Source organism: Bombina bombina, chromosome 1 (genome assembly GCF_027579735.1).
Source record: "Bombina bombina isolate aBomBom1 chromosome 1, aBomBom1.pri, whole genome shotgun sequence".
Lineage (NCBI taxonomy): Eukaryota > Metazoa > Chordata > Amphibia > Anura > Bombinatoridae > Bombina > Bombina bombina.
This window is the reverse complement of record NC_069499.1, coordinates 1,272,070,601-1,272,097,677: the sequence shown is the minus strand read 5'-3', so window position 1 is coordinate 1,272,097,677 and position 27,077 is coordinate 1,272,070,601. Positions and strand designations below refer to the sequence as shown.

The window sequence follows — 27,077 nt, the reverse complement described above, 5'->3', positions numbered from 1 at the left end:
AATAAATTAGAAAGCTGTTAAAAATTGTATGTTCTTTCTAAATTATGAATGAAAAAATGTGGGTTTCATGTCCCTTTAAAGGCCACCCTAGTTACAAAAGACTCACTACTTTGATTTAACAGACCGTTAAAGGGACATAAAACAAGTTGGGATAGAGACAAAATATAATAATACGTACTTTAATTACTTTACCTGCAAATTTATACTGCAGTGTCTCGCCATTAACACGTTCTTTTAAAGGGATAGGAAAGTCAAAATTAAACGTGCATGATTCAGATAGAGCAGGTCATTTTAAGACACTTTTAAATTCACTTCTATTTTCAAATGTGCTTCGTTCTCTTAGGCCTAGATTTGGAGTTCGGCGATAAAAGGGCTGTTAACGCTCCGCGGGCTTTTTTCTGGCCGCACCATAAATTTAACTCTGGTATCGAGAGTTCAAACAAATGCTGCGTTAGGCTCCAAAAAAGGAGCGTAGAGCATTTTTACCGCAAATGCAACTCTCGATACCAGAGTTGCTTACGGACGCGGCCGGCCTCAAAAACGTGCTCGTGCACGATTCCCCCATAGGAAACAATGGGGCTGTTTGAGCTGAAAAAAAACCTAACACCTGCAAAAAAGCAGCGTTCAGCTCCTAACGCAGCCCCATTGTTTCCTATGGGGAAACACTTCCTACGTCTGCACCTAACACTCTAACATGTACCCCGAGTCTAAACACCCCTAACCTTACACTTATTAACCCCTAATCTGCCGCCCCCGCTATCGCCGACACCTGCATATTTTTTTTAACCCCTAATCTGCCGCTCCGTAAACCGCCGCAACCTACGTTATCCCTATGTACCCCTAATCTGCTGCCCTAACATCGCCGACCCCTATATTATATTTATTAACCCCTAATCTGCCCCCCTCAACGTCGCCGACACCTGCCTACACTTATTAACCCCTAATCTGCCGAGCGGACCTGAGCGCTACTATAATAAAGTTATTAACCCCTAATCCGCCTCACTAACCCTATCATAAATAGTATTAACCCCTAATCTGCCCTCCCTAACATCGCCGACACCTACCTTCAATTATTAACCCCTAATCTTCCGATCGGAGCTCACCGCTATTCTAATAAATGGATTAACCCCTAAAGCTAAGTCTAACCCTAACACTAACACCCCCTAAGTTAAATATAATTTTTATCTAACGAAATAAATTAACTCTTATTAAATAAATGATTCCTATTTAAAGCTAAATACTTACCTGTAAAATAAATCCTAATATAGCTACAATATAAATTATAATTATATTATAGCTATTTTAGGATTAATATTTATTTTACAGGCAACTTTGTAATTATTTTAACCAGGTACAATAGCTATTAAATAGTTAAGAACTATTTAATAGCTACCTAGTTAAAATAATAACAAATTTACCTGTAAAATAAATCCTAACCTAAGATATAATTAAACCTAACACTACCCTATCAATAAAATAATTAAATAAACTACCTACAATTACCTACAATTAACCTAACACTACACTATCAATAAATTAATTAAACACAATTCCTACAAATAAATACAATTAAATAAACTAGCTAAAGTACAAAAAATAAAAAAGAACTAAGTTACAGAAAATAAAAAAATATTTACAAACATAAGAAAAATATTACAACAATTTTAAACTAATTACACCTACTCTAAGCCCCCTAATAAAATAACAAAGCCCCCCAAAATAAAAAATTCCCTACCCTATTCTAAATTAAAAAAGTTACAAGCTCTTTTACCTTACCAGCCCTGAACAGGGCCCTTTGCGGGGCATGCCCCAAGAAGTTCAGCTCTTTTGCCTGTAAAAAAAAACATACAATACCCCCCCCCCAACATTACAACCCACCACCCACATACCCCTAATCTAACCCAAACCCCCCTTAAATAAACCTAACACTAATCCCCTGAAGATCTTCCTACCTTGTCTTCACCATCCAGGTATCACCGATCCGTCCTGGCTCCAAGATCTTCATCCAACCCAAGCGGGGGTTGGCGATCCATAATCCGGTGCTGAAGAGGTCCAGAAGAGGCTCCAAAGTCTTCCTCCTATCCGGCAAGAAGAGGACATCCGGACCGGCAAACATCTTCTCCAAGCGGCATCTTCGATCTTCTTCCATCCGGAGCGAAGTGGCAGGATCCTGAAGACCTCCAGCGCGGAACATCCATCCGGACCGACGACTGAACGACGAATGACTGTTCCTTTAAGGGACGTCATCCAAGATGGCGTCCCTCGAATTCCGATTGGCTGATAGGATTCTATCAGCCAATCGGAATTAAGGTAGGAATTTTCTGATTGGCTGATGGAATCAGCCAATCAGAATCAAGTTCAATCCGATTGGCTGATCCAATCAGCCAATCAGATTGAGCTCGCATTCTATTGGCTGTTCCGATCAGCCAATAGAATGCGAGCTCAATCTGATTGGCTGATTGGATCGGCCAATCGGATTGAACTAGATTCTGATTGGCTGATTCCATCAGCCAATCAGAAAATTCCTACCTTAATTCCGATTGGCTGATAGAATCCTATCAGCCAATCGGAATTCGAGGGACGCCATCTTGGATGACGTCCCTTAAAGGAACAGTCATTTGTCGTTCAGTCGTCGGTCCGGATGGATGTTCCGCGCTGGAGGTCTTCAGGATCCTGCCACTTCGCTCCGGATGGAAGAAGATCGAAGATGCCGCTTGGAGAAGATGTTTGCCGGTCCGGATGTCCTCTTCTTGCCGGATAGGAGGAAGACTTTGGAGCCTCTTCTGGACCTCTTCAGCACCGGATTATGGATCGCCAACCCCCGCTTGGGTTGGATGAAGATCTTGGAGCCAGGACGGATCGGTGATACCTGGATGGTGAAGACAAGGTAGGAAGATCTTCAGGGGATTAGTGTTAGGTTTATTTAAGGGGGGTTTGGGTTAGATTAGGGGTATGTGGGTGGTGGGTTGTAATGTTGGGGGGGGGGTATTGTATGTTTTTTTTTACAGGCAAAAGAGCTGAACTTCTTGGGGCATGCCCCGCAAAGGGCCCTGTTCAGGGCTGGTAAGGTAAAAGAGCTTGTAACTTTTTTAATTTAGAATAGGGTAGGGAATTTTTTATTTTGGGGGGCTTTGTTATTTTATTAGGGGGCTTAGAGTAGGTGTAATTAGTTTAAAATTGTTGTAATATTTTTCTTATGTTTGTAAATATTTTTTTATTTTCTGTAACTTAGTTCTTTTTTATTTTTTGTACTTTAGCTAGTTTATTTAATTGTATTTATTTGTAGGAATTGTGTTTAATTAATTTATTGATAGTGTAGTGTTAGGTTAATTGTAGGTAATTGTAGGTAGTTTATTTAATTATTTTATTGATAGGGTAGTGTTAGGTTTAATTATATCTTAGGTTAGGATTTATTTTACAGGTAAATTTGTTATTATTTTAACTAGGTAGCTATTAAATAGTTCTTAACTATTTAATAGCTATTGTACCTGGTTAAAATAATTACAAAGTTGCCTGTAAAATAAATATTAATCCTAAAATAGCTATAATATAATTATAATTTATATTGTAGCTATATTAGGATTTATTTTACAGGTAAGTATTTAGCTTTAAATAGGAATCATTTATTTAATAAGAGTTAATTTATTTCGTTAGATAAAAATTATATTTAACTTAGGGGGGTGTTAGTGTTAGGGTTAGACTTAGCTTTAGGGGTTAATCCATTTATTAGAATAGCGGTGAGCTCCGATCGGAAGATTAGGGGTTAATAATTGAAGGTAGGTGTCGGCGATGTTAGGGAAGGCAGATTAGGGGTTAATACTATTTATGATAGGGTTAGTGAGGCGGATTAGTGGTTAATAACTTTATTATAGTAGCGCTCAGGTCCGCTCGGCAGATTAGGAGTTAATAAGTGTAGGCAGGTGTCGGCGACGTTGTGGGGGGCAGATTAGGGGTTAATAAATATAATATAGGGGTCGGCGGTGTTAGGGGTAGCAGATTAGGGGTACATAGTGATAACGTAGGTGGCGGCGCTTTGCGGTCGGAAGATTAGGGGTTAATTATTTTAAGTAGCTGGCGGCGATGTTGTGGGGGGCAGGTTAGGGGTTAATAAATATAATATAGGGGTCGGCGGTGTTAGGGGTAGCAGATTAGGGGTACATAAGTATAACGTAGGTGGCGGTCGGCAGATTAGGGGTTAAAATTTTTAATCGAGTGGCGGCGATGTGGGGGGAGCTCGGTTTAGGGGTACATAGGTAGTTTATGGGTGTTAGTGTACTTTAGGGTACAGTAGTTAAGAGCTTTATAAACCGGCATTAGCCAGAAAGCTCTTAACTCCTGCTATTTTCAGGCGGCTGGAATCTTGTCGTTAGAGCTCTAACGCTCACTTCAGAAACGACTCTAAATACCGGCGTTAGAAAGATCCCATTGAAAAGATAGGCTACGCAAATGGCGTAGGGGGATCTGCGGTATGGAAAAGTCGCGGCTGAAAAGTGAGCGTTAGACCCTTTAATCACTGACTCCAAATACCAGCGGGCGGCCAAAACCAGCGTTAGGAGCCTCTAACGCTGGTTTTGACGGCTACCGCCGAACTCCAAATCTAGGCCTTAGTATCCCTAGTGGAAAATGAATATGCACATATCATACACTAGTGGGAGCTGCTGCTAATTGGTGCCTGCACACATTTGTCTCTTGATTGGCTAAATAGATGTGTTCAGCTGCCTGTCAGTAGTGCAATGCCGTTCCTTCAGCAATGGATAACAACAGAATGAAGCAAATTTGATAATAGAAATAAATTGGAAAGTTGTTTAAAATTGTATGTTCTATCTGAATCATAAAATATTTTTTTAGGGTTTACTATCCCTTTAAGTGTCCGAATTGTACAGCTCTAACTCCCCCCACACAATTCCTTTTATGGCTGCATTTATATCCACCATTGATATGGTAGAAAGAATGCAGACTTTAACGCTCACTATCTGCTGGAGCATGCCTAGAAGCAAATAAGCTGCTGTTAAAATACAATGCCTGTGTTTCTGATGTTAAACACTGATAAGGGGGGTGGATCAGTCTACTCCAGAAAGCACAGCTATGTAAGTCATTTTGCTTATTTTTGAAAATTATTTTAAAATACTTGCCAGCAATTTTGATACAATTTTTTTATGCAAACTATTTTACCCTTTTAGAACACAGATCTCAACATGTTCTATGGCCCTTTAATGCTATTCAGCAGAGTGCATAGATGCAGCCCAGATGGTGATGTCATCAGTGGTGCAGCTTGGCAGCCATTTAATTTTAATGTGACCAGAAAAAATAGTCATTTTAAAATAACCGTTTTACTGTTACTGCTGTATGATATGGAAAGGTGTGCAGGAGGCTATTTGCAGCTTAATCTAAAGTAAGACTTTTAGATGACTAAGGTGTAGACTGTCTCTTTAATTCACTTCCATTATTAAAATGTGCACAATATTTTTATATGCACTCTTTCTGAATATCTGTATTTAACGGCCCTTTAAGCCTTCTTCATTGTCCTTGTTCTTTGATTGCCCCAGACCACAAATATATGTATTTAAATTGAGATTAAACAAGCAGTGTTGTACATTAGTATACTCTATTATTGAAGGGTGCCACATCTCACCTGGTCTACTGTGAGATTAACGCTGAGTATTGTATTAAAGGGACATGAAACCCAAACATTTCCTTTCATGATTCAGATAGAGAATACAATTTCAAACAACTTTCCAATTTACTTCTATTATTTAATTTGCTTCTTTCTCTTGTTATCCTTTGCTATAATTTGCTTCTTTCTCTTGTTTATCTAGGCAAGTTCATGTGCAGCAGAGAACCTAGGTCTTAGCTGTTGATTGGTGGCTGCATATATATACCGATTGTGATTGGCTCACCCATGTGTTCAGTTAGAAACCAGTAGTGCATTGCTGCTCCTTCAACAAATGATACCAAGAGAATAAAACAGATTAGATAATAGAAGTAAATTAGAAAGTTGTTTAAAATTGTATTCTCTATCTGAACCATGAAAGAAATTTTTTGGGCTTCATGTCCCTTTAAGTAGTCTTCTCTTGCTCACTAACTCAAACTCACTGCTGATTGGATTTCCCCTTGTTGCAATTTAGCAGTCCTTCATTGGGCTTTTGTCCAAAACAAATAATGAAAATATAAATATAGCAGTATAATACTGTATGGCCCTTTTACATACCCGGGGTCCCCACTTCTTCCTCTTTAACAAGTTTACACTTACTCTGCACAAAAGATACACTTGGAAGCCATATTGGATCCGGAAAAGACTTTTTAAAAAGGTCCTTCTTAATCACAAAAGTAGTGGGGTTTTACCACATAGAACAGGGGACCAGTATAATCTTTTTGTATTTAAAATTGGGAGAATTTAGGTCTGTCCTGTGGTTTCTGCGCAAGCATGCATTTTAGCTACCCTACCCTTACAACATTCAGGGTAAGGTTTTGAATTGTTTCCATTCCAGATTTCTTCACAAACAGCAATTTGTATGGAGCATACAGTAATTTGAGCAGTTTTATTGTAGATGATTTAATGGGAGATAAGCAATAAATCACTAGCTAGGCCTTACCTACTACATATTTCCTGAAGGGCAAAAATAAACTTAAAATATTTAGGGCAAACCTGAGCATTAAATAAAAACTTGTTCTCTATACAGTAACATATTTAAAACTGTTTACAGCATATTGTACAAATGTATTAAACAGCTGTTCTTTAGGCAACACAAAGGTTAAACAATATGCCCAATTCTAACAAAATCTTTTTAGATTTCTTCTAATTCATGGTTTGCTTATGCTGAGAGGAAGGCAAACATAAATGACACATATGTGTTACTTAGTTTTGTCTCTTATTGAAAAAATAAATTATCCCTCCGCCTCCCCTCCCTCACAACTGCCAGATTGTCCTTCTGTTTACCAAGTGTCTACATTCCCCATGCTGGTGATGAGTTTAGACCTCTATGTGGGATTTGTGTGCTGTGGAGAAGCTAGGGATGGAAACGACTTGCTTTAACCTCTTATTGAAGCTCTTGTAATATCAGAGGCATGTGCAATTCAATAAATAGTTTTAAAGGAAAGTGTTATGGAAGTTAGGGAAGTCAGTTGATCACTAAGACCACTAGCTAAAAGACATGAGAAGAGACATAATAATACAAATGAAAAATGCTCTAATTTGTTATATGCAAGCAATAATACAATGATCTAACTATGGCGCTAATTTTTTTGCGCTCAAGAGCTAACTGGACTCAAGTTAAAAAGTCAGGTCAGAAAGATTATCGCTAGTTAACAATACAAAGTTAGTGTGTGAGCGAAAAGACTCAGGCACGTTAACTTCAGGATATCGCAACAACACTAAATCCTTCTCCCCATAGACTACTATGGGGCACGCTAAAGATACCTTTTCTATTTATCGCTCATGCGCTAACCCAAAACTGCGCTAAAGCCAGAGGTGCGTTAGGAATACTTCACATTCCGATGCTCTTCACTTAGAAGAAAATATTCTTTTTATTTTTAAATATGTATCTCTATATATCTTTTTGTAAAATATATATCTATACCTATATATCTGTTTGTATATGTATATACATGTGTATATGTATCTGTGTTTGCACATATGTATTTACACGTATAAACATGTATACACATGCATAAACACATTTATAAACATATACTTTGGAGTCCTTTCCAATCAAACACCTTGCCATATACCATATCTCTTTTTAACTTTTTTAGAAACTTTTTTTTTATCAATATGCAATTAATATTTTTAAAATAAAAACTGTGTGTGTGTATTTAAATGTATGTTTTTGGTGTGTTTTTTTATTTTTAAACCTTACACTTTGCTTCAGGTTTTAAGTCGTGCTAAATATTCAAAAACAATTTCGACTTGCACACGAGCGTAACCTATAACTTTCAACTTGTAACATGAATGCTATTTAGCTAAATCCATTGAAAGTATAGGTTGTGCTACAGCTATGCTGGTTGCGCTAACCATTATCTAGTAAATCAGTTTTACCATAGGCTTGTAATATTAAGTTGCATGCTAATGTTAGCGAGGTCAAGGGATACTACATATCGCGTCCCACGCAATCATTAGTGCGCAACTAATCTAGCACAAAATGCTTTACCACTAGAAGGGGTAAAAAAAACGGTAAACATTAAGTGCTAGATTACAAGTTTGTGCGTGAGTGGTATCAGCTTTTTGTGCGCAAAGGAAATAGTGTGCGTATTACAAATTGAACACACATGAGAGCAATTGTGATTTATGCTCTTCAGGTTAGTGCGACTGAAAACCTTGAATAAAGGGTAGTGAAATAAAAGAATTTGCACCAAACACAACATAAATACACTAAAATAAACTGTTACACTCATATAAACACTATCTTATAAAAAATAGTCATATAAATATTAATAAAAAATATGTATTAGGATTCAAAAGGTATATGGCCATGTATTTGAATGCAAAGGGCTATAATATATATATATATATATATATATATATATATATATATATATATATATATATATATATATATATATATATATATATATATAATTCCATAATAATATTTAATAATTTTTTACTGTATATTTGTTGTACATATTTCACATTCCAATGTTCTTTACATACAGGTAAATGTTATTTTATCTGTATATAACTATACCTTTATATCTATTCCTATAGATATATATTTTACATTAACATTTTCATATATATATATATATATATATATATATATATATATATATATAATATACACATTATTATTTTTTTCTATGAGAAGAACATAGGAATAGAAAATATGTGTAACACGATTTGTGTTTTAGGTCTAATGCGGTGTCGGGTTCGTGCACATGAGAACTTAGTTATCTTAAGGCGCTTTATTGAAATATTACATATAAAATATTTAAAATATTAATAATAATTATTAAATATTATATGTATTGTAAACAATTCTAAATAATCTATATAATATATAGAGATGAATGACCCTCACTTATTTAGATGCAGTGAAGAGCACAGGAACTAGTGAAGCTGGAGAGGATGAAGAGGCCAATAGTAAATGTTGTCCTTTATGAGAACTCAACAGGCAACATTCAGTAGCAATCTCTCCATCAGACCTCACCTACCTATTCAGGTTCATCAGTTCATTTTTTCTGTTAAGATGACTTGCTCTATCTCATTTATCTTTCCATAGGCTGCACAGAATCAAGCAGGAGAAGCTGTTAAAGCCCACTGAAGTTGGAAAGGCTGGAGACAACTCTTAGTGCATTTGGTCCAATAGTGACACAACGTTATCCTCTTTACAATGCATGAAGCTAGATATAAAACCTATATACTGTAAAGTCAGGTGAAACGGAAGCTATGTAAAGTTGTTCTCAGCACAGTAGAGTGGACAGTCAACAATGGTTTCAGTACCCATTATCAGCTGGAGAAAGAGGTGGAAAAAAAATATCCAAAGCATCCGACAGAGTCCTTGTATTTCTCTTAAGCAGAAAGGATGTTGTGTTTTGTATGGTATTAACAAGTAAGACAATAGAACATATTTATAAATACTCTCAAAGTTGCCAAGACAATGCAGATTGTTTTCCAAAAAAGTACAAAATGCCCTTTTATTTCCCTGCTCTTTTGATAATGTGACAACCATCAGTGAATCACAGAGTCATATATGTATACACTGTGAACTCTTGCACATACTCAGTAGGAACTGGTGCATCAGAAAGTGTACATATAAAAAATATACAATGTGCATAATTTGACAATGGATATAAATTGGAAAGTTTTTTTATTTTTTAATATTACATTCTCTATCTTAATCATGAAAATGTAAATTTGACTTGATTCCATTAACCAAATTAAAGAAATTAGGATGGTTTGATAATTGGCATATAACAGAGGACCAATGGTCAAACATATGGATTCAAACGAGGGAGGAAATGGATTACAAGAGGAAAGCAAGTCGTATCTCAATAGCTGTGTTTTTATTTCAGTGAAATAAGATAGTTTGACGTGTCAGTCTCGTTGCTATATATGATCTGCAAGTCAACAACACAGATATACCATACAACACAAGCTACTTATTCCATAAACATTATACAGAGATTCCTATCTATCACATACCTGTATCTCCTAATCCCATCTTGGCACAGAACCATCTCCAACTTTGCTAGTTTGATATTAGGTCACACAATTTCTATTGGGGAAATATTTGTATTTATATGTGAATAACCATAGGAATCCATAACAGCAATTTTTTCTCATTCATGGTCACAGTGACCACAGTCCGAGCGCAGTGGGTAATGGAAAGGTCACAGACAGGAAGTGCTGGAGGGCTGAATATATCTTGGCAATGTTGTAATATAACAAGCGGTGCTGCATTAAAATTTTACACTATTGTGACACTAAACAGCATTAGTCATTTATGTTACTCTTGATATGAGATTTTCTGGACCTCCAAGCATGTGTATACTGGATGTACATATGAGATTATACCATAGACTGCTCGCTGTAATTAATATGTGTGTTCAAACACAAAGCCTACATACATTTTTTTTTTTTAAACCAATGCTTTTTAATGGGAAGGTTTTGTGAATTAGAGCATTATATTAGTTTCACACTAGAATGGCCACATTTGTGTAGACACCATAAAGCTAAAGCATTAAGGACAGTGGAATTGCATAATCAACAAATGCATACTAAAAAGACAATGCAAAACCATTTTTGCAGACGATTATCTAAACCTCGCCAGATCAAACATGGATCATGCCGACCCTCGCATGGGCTGCCCAGTGGAATTATCTTAAAAAGGAGCAGTCCCTGTGAGTGGTGAGATGTCTCCTATTAAAAATAATAGAGCTCGCTGGAAAGGGACACTTTGTTGCCTAGAGCGAAGTTAGCGGTGAACATGGGGCACATTTTCATAGCATCTTACAATTCGCCTATATTTTCATATGTATGTGTTTTTATATTAGGGTATTAAGTATTTTCAGTATTTTGTCACAAATTTTCCACCTTTTTCATTTGCGAGAAAAACCCCCAGTGAGAACTGTAGGGCAGAAATGTTTAGACAATTACGCTGGGATTTGAGAGGAATTTTCATCCACGCCCATGGAATATCCATGGGCAGCCCATTTTATGAAAAAACCATACTGTTACGATTATTGCAGCTCCTTGAAAATACTATTTTTCCTGCATATTTATGTGTGAATGTTATAATTGTTCATTTTGTATGAATTTTACATTACAAATTTAATTGTGCACTTTTGTAATGTATGCATTTACTTCCCAATCAAAAATGGAGTATACACCCCTTTGCGAGACACCCTATTTTCAGGTAAAAAGTGGCTATATATAATTTCGCCAGGGAAATATAAGGACCGGCGTGCATTTTTATATAATCTCACTAGCCTAGAGCCTTTTAGATAATCGGGTCCTTAGGGCCTGGTGATCTAAAGCTCTCTGATCTGGTGATACGATCAAATAATTCTCGTCAGTGCTGTGAGGTCCCTTAAACCATTTTAGAAATGCAAATGTTAGCTTTAGAGTTGTTGATCTAGCTATTTAGGGCTCTTGGTGTGAAGGAAAAGCACATACATTACAATACAAGGTTTTTTTTTAAAAAAAAAATCCAAAAGATTTTGCGTGATTTTTCTCCATGCCGCTTTTTTGATCATTGGGCCCTTTGGTCCTTTGATGATCAAAAAAATTCTGCCATGGAGAGAAATCACACAAAAGGCCATAGTATGAGTGGAGTGCTATTTAATGCTCCCACTCTAGCGTTAACTGTGCTAGAAGTAAGACTTTTGCGCTTGTCGGGTTGCGCTCGTATTATGGAGCAAAAAAGTGGGGAACAAACTAACACCCTACTCGCACGCAAACCCAATTGCATATTCTCATGTGTGCTAACCCGACATGAAAATATGAATATTTCACATTCCAATGTTCTTTACATAGCAGAATATGTTATATTTATTCATAAATACATATTTCTACATATATCTGATGGTATTTTGGTACAAAATATATATATATATATATATATATATATATATATATATACACACAGAGAAGCACACTCACAAGAACGAACAACCGGCTCAATACCATTGTTAGCCTGTTCTATGGTGATTTACCACCTGGGTGCATCTTCTTTTAGCCCAGTAATGCTTTTCACACAGTAGAACCTTCGAATAGCATATCAGTCTGATCCCGCCTATTACGATCAGTCCGGCACCGAAATATCAGGCAAGGCAATTCCTCTCTGAACAAGGAACACAGCAACCCCAGACAATCGTTTTGGCATTCATTGGGCCTCGTCAGTGAGGTGTAGCCTTATTCCTCTAAGCACACTGAGCAAGGAGTCCATGTCTGGTTTCCCCTTTTTCCCATAGGGAGAATAAATACACACAGAGAAGCACACTCACAGGAACGAACAACCGTCTCAATACCATTATTAGCCTGTTCTATGGCGATTTACCACCTGGGTGCAGCTTCTTTTAGCCCAGTAATGCTTTTCACAGAGTAGAACTTTCCTGTAGTATATCAGTCTGATCCCGCCTATTACGGTCAGTCCAGCACCAAAATACCAGGCAATTACTCTCCGAACAAGGAACACAGCAACCCCAGATGAGGCACCCCAGACGTGAGTGCACTTCTCTCTGTATGTATTTAGTCTCCCTATGGAAAAAAGGGGCAACCAGATGTGGACTCCTTGCTCAGTGTGCTTAGAAGAATATGGCTACACCTCACTGACGAGGCCCAATGAAGGCTGAAATGATCGTCTGGAGTTGCTGTGTTCCTTGTTCAGAGAAAAATTGCCTGGTATTTCAGTGCTGGACTGACCGTAATAGGCGGGATCAGACTGATATACTATAGGAAAAGCATTACTGGGCTAAATAGCTGCACCCAGGTGGTAAATCGCCATAGAACAGACTAAGCCAGTTGTTCGTTCCTGTGAGTGCACTTTATTAAAAATGAATATTGCATAAATATACTTTTACATGTTTTCATCTACTTGACAGCAAAGGGCGCCAATCCACATTCTGCAAACACCTGTGTATAGACTGCCTGCTATGGATCCCCAAGCACTTGGGCCCTGGTGCAACTGCACCTACTGCACCAATGATAGTTCCACCCCGCTGCTACATAGAATTCCCTGATAATAACAAATGCAAAATAATCTACTTTATACTAACATTATGACCATGCAAATCGTGTTGCCTGCAAACTAAAGCATGGATTGGCTCCTCCAAATATGGCAAGTGGTGGGTGGAGTTTGGCTATTGAAAATCAATTGCAGTAAATAGTCGATTTGTTTTAAAAACATTTTGACTTGGGTGCTGTGTCATTTTGTAGCAACACTGCAGAAATGTCTTGTAATTACAAGGTGTTTAGCGTCCCTTTAATTCTTCTTAAGATAAGTGACTCAACCCAGCAGATTTCTCTCTCTAGATGGTGTGATTTACATATGCATTGCCTGAGACTGAGTTCTTCCTTTTCAGAGCAAGGTGTTAATGTAGAGCTATGAACTCTGCATTGATTAAATGGGGCACACTAATAGTACATTCTCTCTAGTTATCTATCTGGTTGGAGATAAGTGAGCTTGCAGAGAAGTAAGGCGGACTTAAAGGAAAAGTTTACCCCAAAAATGTCTCCCCTGTAATTTGTTCCAAATTATCTATTTTACCTGCTGGTGTGTATTGAATTGTTTACAAGTAGCTTGTTTACCCTTATTTCAGCATTTGAAATAGCTGATTTAGCCTGTGGTGGTATCCCCACCTATACTAAAAGGTTTTGGACTTAAGTCCAAGCTATTGACATGCTATGTAAACAGTCAGCAGAAGAAATCACACTCCCGGTGTGTGGGGGGGGGGAGGGGGATTAGAAGAGATAACTAATAAGATTATAAGTTTCCATTGTTCTATCTAAGTATTGGGGTTTGGTTTACAAACAGACACAAGATAAGGAAGCAAGTGTCTGTATACAAAGTGATAACATAATAGGATCTTATTTTAATGCAGTCAAGTAATTTCTATAGGCTGTGGTTTCAAAGGACAAAACCTGCAATTTTATATCCACAAATAAACCTGAAGATGCAATTTCTCATACATTCTATATTCAGCAGCTAGTATAACAAGTCACTGGAAATACATAAAGGGAAAAACATGTTTACTGTATACTGCCTCTTTAATGAAGTTTGGTAGCCAGGGATACATGACTCCTATCATACTATGACTGGCTTCTTAGCTTGATATAAATTGATCAAGCCCTGAAATAAACTTAAAGGTTGATAGGAGAAGCATTCTTGCCATAGTAACTAAGTTAAACGGACACTCAATCAAAATTAAACTTTCATTATTCAGATAGAGCATGCCATTTTAAACAACTTTCCAATTTACTTCCATTAACTAAATGTGCACATCTTTTTATATTTAAACTTTTTGAGTCACCAACTCCTACTGAGCAAGCAAGAATAAGTGTGTATGCATTTGTGAATGGCTGATGGCTGTCACATGGTACGTGTATGCTTTTGTGATTGGCTGATGGCTGTCACATGGTACAGGGGGAGTGGAAAAAGACATAACTTTTAAAATTGTCAGAAAAAAAATCTACTACTCATTTGAAGTTCAGACTAAGTGCTATTGCATTGTCTTGTTATCTTGCATTTGTTGATTATGCAAATCTATTGTGTTGACTGGTCCTTTAAATCTCTCTCAACTGCACATGTGCAAACAGAGTTTGTGCTATATCTGAATATTAGTTTATGATTGGTTAGCAAGGATTCTTTTGTTCTGGGGGACAGGGAAATTAGTAAAATGAATAAACATAAAACAATATACTAATTTGACAAAATAAAACTGCAGATTCTCAGATATGAGGGTTCAAAATCATGTAGTTTGCAATTTATGTTTAGTTGTCCTTTGACTGATGTGTACAAGAAAGTGTAATAAACTTGCAAAGCTACAAATACTTAGATGACAGTAAAAGCTGTCATTTAATAGCTGCATAGAATTCTTGCTTTGAGTGTAGTGAGCTTGCAGACATGAAATCCCTCTCTAGATGGAGTGATGTGCACATCATACAGGCATACATTCTGTTTCAGTAGGTTATAGTACTAATGAGTAGCAGAGAGCTGTGTCTGGATGAAGTTTGCCTCAAACCCATAAATAGACTCAAGATATAGTAGAATCTGTAAAATGGATTGAGCAGCTGAGCTTGCATTTAAGTAAGCTAAACTCGCTCCGCTTTGTCTCTACATTGATGATGTAGAGTGCACCTGCAGTGAACTCATACAGTATAGAGTGAGGTGAAGTTATAGAATGTGGCATGCACTCTTAGCTGAGTGAGCTTGCAGACCCAAACACTCTCTTCTGATTCAGACCTAAGAGTTCCCTCTGGTTTGATTGAGCTGCACTGTACATGCTTGTTTGCGTATGTGCATTGGTGTCTGTTTGCAAGTGTGTGTGTGTGTGTGTTTGTATGTGTGTGTGTGTGAGTGTATGAGTATATGTGTGTGTTTGAGTGTGTGTGTGTTTGAGTGTATGAGTATATGTGTGTGTTTGAGTGTGTGTGTTTGAGTGTATGAGTATATGTGTGTGTTTGAGTGTGTGTGTTTGTATGTGTGTGAGTGTATGAGTATATGTGTGTGTTTGAGTGTGTGTGTGTGTGTGTGTGTGTGTGTGTTTGTATGTGTGTGTGTGTGAGTGTATGAGTATATGTGTGTGTTTGAGTGTGTGTGTGTTTGTATGTGTGTGTGTGTGAGTGTATGAGTATATGTGTGTGTTTGACTGTGTGTGTTTGTATGTGTGTGTGTGTGAGTGTATGAGTATATGTGTGTGTGTGTGTGTGTGTGTGTTTGTATGTGTGTGTGTGTGTGAGTGTATGAGTATATGTGTGTGTTTGAGTGTGTGTGTTTGTATGTGTGTGTGTGTGAGTGTATGAGTATATGTGTGTGTTTGAGTGTGTGTGTTTGTATGTGTGTGTGTGTGAGTGTATGAGTATATGTGTGTGTTTGAGTGTGTGTGTTTGTATGTGTGTGTGTGTGTGTGAGTGTATGAGTATATGCGTGTGTTTGAGTGTGTGTGTGAGTGTATGAGTATATGTGTGTGTTTGAGTGTGTGTGTTTGTATGTGTGTGTGTGTGTGAGTGTATGAGTATATGCGTGTGTTTGAGTGTGTGTGTGTGTGAGTGTATGAGTATATGTGTGTGTTTGAGTGTGTGTGGCCGGCGAAGCAATATTCCCCATTACGGTTGGCTCCAGACTCCACTGCTTGTCCTTAAGTTTATGAGCTAACCCCAGAACACCTCATTCTTAGAAAGGGAACAACCAAAGGAAAAATAAATGCTAAATGGAAAAATATTACTCTCATCCCACAAAACTCTCAGCTAACACTGAAACTGCTCCTTACACCTTTCACTGCCAGTGAGAACAACAAAGCCACCAATTGCAGTATTCCTAATATTTATGGTGTTATATAGCTTTTAATAAGACACATATTGAAAGTAAAATGCATAGCCATAGTTTCTTTTCTGAAAAAATACCCATTCCAGGTGCCTTAAAGCACATTGAGATCCGGTGTACTGTTCATCGTTCTATTGCTTGACAACAGAATCATTCTTATAAAAAAGATTTTCTAATGTAATTATTAAATGCTGTAATTTGTTACAAATGTTCAGTGGTTAAACAGGACACAGCCACTCGCAGTACATATCCTGCTCAAGACCGAGAATGCCCCTCATGCACATGATAACCAACTAAAGCATTTTATAATTACACTAGAAGAGAGCTGGTGAAGCTTTTTAAAAGTCTTCTCTACAAATTCTCTCAAGTGTAAAGGGACATTTAAGAAATGTGAAAGCAATTTATGTATTTATTTTTAATAAATTCATAATATATATCAACAATAAATAGCATAACATAATCAAATTATTAAGCACCACAAGCCAATTAAACAAAGCAATGTAGAGTATGCCAAGAGGCTAACTAAGTGCCAGCAAATTTGTTTTAAAGTGCCATCATGGGCACTTATGCCATAGGTTTGTCACCCCTGCACTTGACTGTCTCTTTAAGTGAAAGATGAGCAACAAATACAACAACTGAAGTTAAAAATGGAATATGACATGGGAAAAACTTGAGGAAACATGACGAGAGATGACATAGCCTCCACGCATTGTTTATATGGCCTTCTTTTACTTTCTCCCAGGAAGGTTTGGGTTAATACTTTTAGGCAATTTATGCATGTTTTTGTTTACTTCACCATCCCCTAAGATTCTCAGCAGATGTAAAAGATGGATTATCAGTTTTTGCATCAGATTATCAAATGGATTATCAGTTTTACATCAACAAGCATGATGATAGTAACTAAGTAACTAGTAACTTAAGGTGCTAAACCACCTTAAAGGGCCACTAAACCCAAAATCTTTCTTTCATGATTCAGATAGAGAATAGAAATTTAAACAACATTACAATTTACTTCCATTATTTATTTTGCTTCATTTTTTAAATATCCTTAGTTGAAGAAAAAGCAATGCACATGGTGAGCCAATCACACGAGGCTTCTATGTGCAGCAACCAATCAGCAGCTAGTGAGCATATCTAGATATGCTTTTCATCAAAGAATATCAAGAGAATAAAACAAATTAGATAATATAAGTAAATTAGAAAGATGTTTAAAATTGCATTCTCTTTCTAAATCATAAAAGAAAAAATGTGGGTGGCATGTCCCTTTAAGGGAAGAGATAAGGGCAAGCTTTCCCAGTCTCTCTCAACTGCTCATGCTATATCTGAATATTAGTTTGTGATTGGTTAGCAATGATTCTTTTGTACTAGGGAACAGTGAAATCAGTGAAAAGAATAAACATAAAACAATATACTCATTTGACAAAATAAAGTTTTCATTGCAAAATTATTCTCAGATATGAATGTTCAAAATCATGTAGTTTACTATTTGTGTTTAGTTGTCCTTTAAAGGAACACAGAGGTAACACCTATAATGTCATGCCCTGCATTTCCTGTTCATAAGGAGTACTGTCCAGTAGAATCACTTTATTGCTTTTTATAACAAAACTTTTTTTGTGAATTTGCCAGCAAAATGACAATATGCTGCATCTACATGTATTCTCCACCTTTGCATGCTCAGGGTGTGGAGCTAATTTATTTTTATCTGTAAAATAGGCAAAATACACAAGTTAATTATCAATGGAGCAAGATAGCAATGGAGGGAGATATATGACACTGTCTATAAGTGCTGTCCATATGCATATACCAACAGCAACTAAAGGGGGAAAGTAATATTCCTGTCTCAGCTTTCAGTTGTATGTGTAGCTTATGTGGGTGTTTTGTATGTTGTGAAGGAGGAGAGAAAACTGAACAGTTTAATGTTAATTTAATGTAACTTCACACAATCATGTGATCTAATTGCAAATAATCAATTAGATTTTTAGCCAATAAAAGCAAAATACCCACATAATTTGTCTTACAATTCATAGAAGAGGAGGACCATATAAAAGGCTAGTGAGAGACATAGGCCTTAGGCTGAGTAACACTACTACATCATTTAACAAAACACAACAAAAACTAGTCTTAATGTGATAAATCACCACTACAGTCTATTATGTTGGATCAATCAGTTTACTCCCTTAAAAAGGTAACAGATGATATAGATCACATATATAGTTAATTGGATTCCTCATATGAAAATAAAGATAGCTGCATTGTATAATTCTGTATTGTATTTCAGACTTCCATTGCATGGAAAAAGTTAAACACACTTCAAACTTTAGCAGTGTTTGTAGGAAAGCTGGGAAACCACAAACTCTGCCCAGCAGTGAATGGGAATTCGCTTAAATGCCTCGTCTTACACTGACAGCATCCAAGAAGTTGCAGCAGTTTCCTTGTTTATCTGTCAGTAAGTAAGGGGTCTTAACAATCACATCTACCTACGCCTTGGATATAAACAGCTCAACTGCCTTAAAGGGACAGTCTATTCAAAATTAAACTTGCATGATTCAGATAGGGGATGCAATTTCTAACAACTTTCCAATGAACTTTTATTATCAAATTTGCTTTGTTCTTTTGGTTATCTTTGTTGAAAGCTAAATCTAGGTAAGCTCATATGCTAATTTCTAAACCCTTGAAAGTTGTCTCTTATCTCAGTGCATTTGGACAGTTTTTTCATATCCAGACAGTGCTAGTTCATGTGTGGCATATAGATAACATTGTGCTCACTGCTGTGGATTTAGCTGTGATTCAGGACTGATTGGCTAAGATGCATGTCTGTCAAAAGAACTGAAATAAGGGGGCAGTCTGCAGAGGCTTAGATACAAGGTAATCACAATGTATTAGTATAACAGTGTTGGTTAGGTAAAACAAGTAAATGGGTAATAAAGGGATTATCTATATTTTTAAACAATAACAATTCTGGAGAAGACTGTCCCTTTAAGAGTATCTGCAAAATAACCCCAGAATTCACACAATTATTTTTTTCATCAGAGAACATATAGTACAATGAAGGTTTGTGGATTCCAGAATGCACAGTCTCTGATAACCACACAATACATTTTGTATTAAAATTAAAAAAAAGTCACACTACATGAAAAAATCTAGTTATTTTGGTGTCTTATACAAAATATGACATTGTATTTATTCTGCAATCTTTAGATAATCAAGCATTCCTCTTGTCTTGGGATTCTTATTGTAGCAGGCGAGAGAACGGTTAACACCTCCGAGGTGACTGTACACAAGCACAAACTGATCTCGCTGTGCACTTCCAGCCCAAATGAACACTGCTAAACCTTGCCATTATTTGCACAAGAAGAAATAATAACAAAAAAGACTCTCACTTCCAAGAGAATAAAATATTCCATATTCCTTTTCCCAGACACATAAATAACTCACTGGTGTGAGACAGTCTGATTAACTCTTTCCTCTCCAGATCTGGAATATTATATTCATTTAATACATTTTGGATTTTTAATCACAGGCCAGGTATGCTAATTAACCCCTCTGCTGCTGGAAGGTAACTGCAAAGCAACCCCTGACAATGAAAGAGTAAGTACTTTTATTCATTAATTTTAGATAACATACTACTGATATAGACCCTATTTTACCCCTGCAGTGTAGGGGTTAATGAACAGAGGCACTTTTACGACTGACAGTAGCAGGGAATGTGCAGGCAGAAAGGAATGCCCCAAAGTGTCTTGTAAGAAACTGGTTCAGTAATTTGAGGAACTTCCCTAGAAAAGACAGCTGGTCTCTCTACAGCTGATGCTCAACCCCCCTCCTCCTGAAGCACAGGAGAGTTTTCAAAGCCCAGCCCCTTTTTTACTATTCCATCTCTTTCATAAGTCCATTAAACTATGCTTCATTTTCTGCATTCGTGCAGACTTTTGCCTGACACTACCATAATCTTCAGTGTTTGACTGATTAGTGAAAGTGATCTATTCTAACCTCCAGCCTAATTAACATATAGATCAGACAACGTCAGAAGAGTAATGGGATGCACATCTGTCTGATGAGGATAGTGTTAAAGGAATATAAATGCATAAAACAAATCTGTAACATGTCAGTTCAAGTATCAGAATCTGTTAAAAATGTATAATACTAAAATATATATATCTATTTATCTATTAATCAGGAGATAGCGACTATCAAGTCTAAAAATAACTCTTTCACTAGCAGTATAGGTTCACTTAGGATACAACTGGAAATGAAGAAGTTAATATTTACAAACCCCAATGTGGAAGACAGTGTTTGATCTCATATGGACATAAACCATCCAACTGCCAAATGTATTCAGAATCAAATGCAATCCAGCTCAGTGAAATCTCCAGTAAAGATATTTCCAATAGACTATATAGAGTTAGCAGATCCTATAACAGTAAGTACTTCTTCCAGTGCTGTTACTGATGGCCGTCACAATCAGTGCAGGGTGCCTTTAAATAACCGGCATCTTTGACAGTTACGCGACAATATCACAGCGAGTTATCAGAAGGCAGAAGCAGATTGCTTCAATTATAGTATAAATCACCTCAGTCACATGAATTCCGGCTCTCTGCAAGAAATACAAGTCTGCTAAATAATAAAGGGCTTTCCTGGCCAGCAGAGCTTGCATTCTAAATTAAAGCAACAGTTTTATTTGTTTTGCTCCAGAGTTAATTCTTCCCATCCCAATAATATAGTCAAGATGAGCTCATAGAGTAAGAAGAAAAAAATGCCGGTTGGAACAGAACAGATAAATATAAGCTAGAAGCTGCCTCACCTCACTAGCTGCCTTCTTCCGTATAGAGCCACTGCATATTTTCCTCCAGCCTCAGCAGTAATTGGTAGTGAGAGAGAGCGGCAGTGTGTTAGTTCCTTGGTAATGTATGAATAGAATGAGAGCTTCATTACTGACCACATTTGCTGGCACTGCAGCTCACGCCCTCCGAAGCTCCAGCAGCCAGTAGCACACTGTGCTCTCTGTACAGAGCTGCAGACACAGGGATAAGAAAAAAAACTCTCTACTCCGCTGCTCTCCTCTCTGTAGTGACATTCCCACTGATTACACTTCCAATTGGTCTATCTGCACTTCATTTTCATTTTGTTTATGCTGCTATTTCACATAAATGTGTAGATTGTGGCACTTTCTATGTAATAATTATATTTGTTCTTTAATTATAATCATATATATATGTCATTAAACGTATACATTGCTATGATTTAATGGATCTACTAACTAGCAGACTGAATTGTCACCTTTATTGGAAAATAAACTGGTCGTAATAATAAGGCATAATCAATTATGTAACATCACACAGGAACTCAAGTTACCAACATCGATTTAAAGGGACAGTCTAGTCAAAAATAAACTTTCATGATTCAGATAGGACATGTCATTTTAAACAACTTTCCAATTTACTTTTATCATCAATTTTGCTTTGTTCTATTGGTATTCTTAAAGGGACACTGTACCCAAATTTTTTCTTTCGTGATTCAGATAGAGCATGACATTTTAAGCAACTTTCTAATTTACTCCTATTATCAAATTTTCTTAATTCTCTTGGTATCTTTATTTGAAATGCAAGAAATTAAGTTTAGATGCCGGCCCATTTTTGGTGATCAACCTGGGTTGTTCTTGCTGATTGGTGGATAAACTCATCCACCAATAAAAAAAGTGCTGTCCAGAGTTCTAAATAAAAAAAAGCTTAGATGTCTTCTTTTTAAAATAAAGATAGCAAGAGAACGAAAAAAAATTGATAATAGGGATTAGAAAGTGGCTTAAAATTGCATGCTCTATCTGAATCATGAAAGAAAAACATTGGGTTCAGTGTCCCTTTAATAGAAAGCTAAACCTAGGTAGGCTCCTATGCTAATTTCTTAGCCCTTGAAGACCACCTCTTATCTGAATGCATTTTTATTTATTTTTTCACAACTAGAGGGCGTTAGTTCATGTGTGCCATATAGATAACATTGTGCTCACACTCGTGTAGTTACCTAGGAGTCAGCACTAAGTGGCTAAAATACAAGTCTGTCAAAAGAACTGAAATAAGGGGGCAGTCTGCAGAGGCTTAGATCCAAGGTAATCACAAAGGTAAAAATTGTATTAAAATAACTGTGTTGGTTATGCAAAACAGGGGAATGGGTAATAAAGGGATTATCTATCTTTTTAAACAATAAAAATTCTGGTGTAGACTGTACCTTTAAAGGAGCATAAAGACATTAAAAAAAGTTATAACAGGCATATATCTAAGCAAAGCAAAAATATTTACCTCAAAGAAAAGGTTTGTTTTCTACTGTTTGGAAGAGCCAAAGGCACTACTGTCTCTTGTACACATCCCCCTAAATGTATGTCCTTGTGAACTACTCTTCCTAAATTCCTTCACATTTATAAAATCCTGGGGCATAATGGGACTTTTATCTCTATATTTATTTGAGATGACCTTAAATTGTTCATATAATATCCAGTCATAGTGCTATAAAAACTGGCTAACAACTCCCTCTTCAAGTTGAAAGCAAACTAACATAAATTCATCCATTCTGATCTGGAAGACAGACCTCGCTGAATGCGGAGAGCAATACGCTCTCCATATTCAGCATTGCACCAGCAGCTGTTGTGAGCTGCTGGTGCAACGCCGCCCCCTGCAGATTCGAGGCCAGCCAGCAGGGGGTGTCAATCAAACCGATCGTACTCAATTGGGTTGATTTGTGGCGATGTCTGTAAGCTTCCTCAGAGCAGGCGGACAGGTTATGGAGCAGCGGTCTTCAGACCGTTGCTCTATAACTTGTGTTTCTGGCGAGCCTGAAGGATCGCCAGAAACACGGTGCTTCAAGCTCCGTACAGATCTTTATAGCTATGCCCCAATGCCTTATTTATAACTAGGGATACATACACATGTAGGTTATATGATGTGAAACTGAGAACGCACTTAAAACGTACAACATAAATATGTTCTTAATAATGTTTTATGTCACACAACAAAGCTTCTACAGGAAAATCAAACAAATCCATTAAAACCTAAAGAATATTAATTACTATTTCACATCCTTTGCAATCTGGTAAATTCTAACACTGTGGTGGAAGAAAGAATTCCAGATTTTTTATATCTACTCATTGTTACTTATTTCACACAATCTGGAAGGGATTCAAACAGTTCGTAGGGTCAGTAATTCTCAATCAGAAAGCCAGGATTCACGCTGGTATGTTAAAACACACAGATGAGAAAAGTCTGCACACAAGAGCACATTGCAAACAGTAACGTCTGTTGAAAACTCTATAAGACTGATATTTTGACAAGGGCTCAGCAGACCCTAACTCAACATAATATTAGAGTTTTTTGAAAGGAGGAAACCCCTCTTTCAATTGAGGATCCACACATATCCTGCAACAATATCTACACATTATGTTAAACTAAAGTAAAGCTCTATATGCAATCAAGTGCGCAGGGTATGTAACAATAAAACAAACACTTCCCTAAACGAGTGAATTGATTCATAAAGAATATTGGATGTTAATGGGACACTAAACACTAAATGTATTTTTTACAATGCACTGAAAACAATACAGACATGAGAATGTAAAAACTAACTGAACATGGACAGGTTACATATAGCAGTAGGGAAAAGGGAGCACATTAAACTTAAACTGACATTGCATTGTAAATCTTCTCTCCTTGAACGTGATCCTAATGATCCATTTTACATGCTGGAATGTATTTCAACAAACAGCTCCTTTACCTTTGACATATCTGCTTTTGCCATTTGAAACGGTCTCCCATACTGAAAATTTCAACACTGCGGCATTTGCTGTAAAAATGTTATGTAAATGAGAGGCAACATCAGAAATCAACCTTCCATGGGGGAGAGAGCCCAGTCCATCTGAAAGGCTGTTCCCATAACAACTTTGAATACATGAACTTGTATGAGCAGCCTGCCTTACTACATTTTTTTATTTGAATGGGACTAGAGCAGGGGTGTCAAACTGGTGGCTCGCGGGTCTCATGCGGCCTACAATCTACTTTTTTGCATCCCAATACACCTCCATGAAAAATAATAATTATAATATGCTTATTACTTAAAGGGACAGTATACACTCATTTTCATATAACTGCATGTAATAGACACTACTATAAAGAATAAGATGCACAGATACTGATATAGAAATCCAGTATAAAATGGTTTAAAAATGTACTTAGAAGCTTTCAGCTTAGCTCTGTTGAAAAGTTAGCTGGGAAGCCCACTGCAAGTGGGAAAATAAGACACTCCCCCCTCCCCCTTCTTTTGCATATGAAAAGACCCTTTACACAAACAGGAGCAAGCTGGAGAAGGTAGCTGACGGTATTCTCATAAAACTTTGGGGCTTGGTTAGGAGTCTGAAAATCAGAGCAATGTAATTTAAAAATAAGCAAAATTATACATTTTTTTAAAAAACAAACTTTATGGGCTTTATAAATAGATCATCTACAAAACATTTATGCAAAGAAAAAATGAGTGTATAATGGCCCTTTAAAGAGCGAGCACGCTTACTGTTAGGGTTGCACATGCGGGCAACCTCTATTCAGCTCTCCATTACAATGCCTGTATCCCTTTTTTCCGACATTGCAATTCACTTGTTGTATAGTGTAAGTGAGCAGCTGCACTACAGTAGCGAGATCATTAAAACCCATGAAACTTGTTACGAGCCTCATTGTTATAACAAAAAACAAAAAGGCAAACACAGATAAGTGCATAACGATTTCTTTGACAAATGCAGCACTTCTTTACATGTGTTCATTACTATGGCAACACTGATTTAATGCATAATTTTTACCCATTCCTTTCCATAATTTTCTCTTTAACTAAAATCACGTACTTTATATTTGATAAAAGAAATATTTATATATATATATATATATATATATATATATATATATATATATATATATATATATATATATATACATATATATTTATTTTATCTGGGAGGGAAACCAAATGAAGCATGTGTCACTTTCTTAAAAGTGTGTTTCATTAAGCCAGAGTAAGTTACTTAGGGGTTACAGAACACAATCTTTTGAAATGCATACAGCTAAACAAACGCCACTGCTGTTTAGCAATGCTATATATGTAGGTAGTGTGCGGCCCACGTGAGTTGCACTTGTATGGTAAATGGTCCGCAACTCAAATTATTTTGACACCCCTGGACTAGAGGTACAACAAGTCCTGATTGGCTGTACCACCTGTTGAGGGTTAGTAAATGTGCCGTAACTGGAGTGGGTTTATTAGCAGAGGTTCATTTTAAAAATAAACACAAGCTTCCAAAAGTTGTATTAGTTTTTAAAAGATGGTTTTAATACATTGTTTTCAGCGCAGTGAAGAAAATATAAATGTTTAGCGTAAAATATTGCAGACTCAGTTTCATGGAAACAAATGGGTCTTGAAAATGTTTTTCTTTAAAAGGGACATTAAAAACTTTGAGATGGTGATATAAAATAATATTTTGTATGTATAAATTAACCTATTTCATTCTTTATTTTGTCCTCTTTTCCTGTAATTCCATTCTGGGATTTTGAGCTTTTCAGTTCCTGTTAGAAATGGAATTGCAGAACACTGTTATATTCCACACAGCCATTGGCTGCACACTCTAGTTAGCTATTTATAACTGTCCCTAATTGGCCACAGCAGAGAAGGTAACCTAAGTTACAACATGGCAGCTCCCATTGTTTTATAGACACTAAAACGTTACACCTTTTTTGTCAATATTTAAACAACTAATGAAACTTTAAAAAAATACATCCACATGTTATTCTCAGATTAATCTTTTCTTTGAATGCACCATTCTATCTAGCATTTATTTAGTGTTTAATGTCCCTTTAAGGGCCTTCTCAATCATTTAATTTTTTTGCCATCTAGCACAAATTTAAAAACAACGTTGAAATATTTACTGTAATATTTACTTTAAAATGTAATAAAATATAACAAGATATCCTATATTTATAAAGGATGTAATTCATGAATAAAATGCTTATAAATATGTATTGAGCAAACCTTGTCAGCCATTGTATGGCAAAGTGGAGGTGTTTTTTTCTCCGAATGAAGAGTAAGAGAACTTTACTGCGTTCCTCGCAAATCTGTAAGAAAACTTAAAGGGATACTTTGGGTTTAGTATACCTTTAAAGGGGCATAAAGCTACAATCTAAACTGCAATGTACTGTATTTCAAAAGCAATTAGATGCATCAAGAGTAGATTGTGCACACTTTAAAAGATATAACTAAAACTAACAACTTTTAAGGGAAGAATATACAATGTATAACAATGTATTTCAAACTCATCCTTTATGCTTATTTAAAAATATGTGAGTAAATTAATACAGCAAAAAATCTGAATTTTAATTGCATCTTTTAAAAATAGATATAAAGTGATTAAAAATAATTATATTAAGAGCAATACTGTACTTAAATGGATAGGAAACCCCAACAATGTTTTGCTATATTTTAAAATGTCTTTAAATATAATATATTTTTGTAATTGGTACCTTTTCTCTGGTTTTCCTTTAATTTATCCTCTAAAGCACTTACTGCGCCAAACCCACACATTCCTTC

General features: G+C 36.4%; 1 protein-coding gene across 3 annotated transcripts in view; it reads right to left on the bottom strand.

The window, feature by feature from the left end:
* Nucleotides 1-27,077, bottom strand: part of ZNF469 (zinc finger protein 469) — a 912,094-nt gene that overhangs the window by 105,380 nt on the left and 779,637 nt on the right. The window contains exon 1 of one of the 3 annotated variants that reach the window (XM_053701264.1): nucleotides 21,280-21,378. The exons of 1 other annotated variant lie outside the window; for it this stretch is intronic. The gene's annotated coding sequence lies outside the window, so the exon portion shown is untranslated. Of the gene's footprint in view, nucleotides 1-20,751; nucleotides 21,100-21,279; nucleotides 21,379-27,077 lie in introns of those variants that run through there. One more of the 3 variants, XM_053701272.1, reaches the window with a different exon arrangement.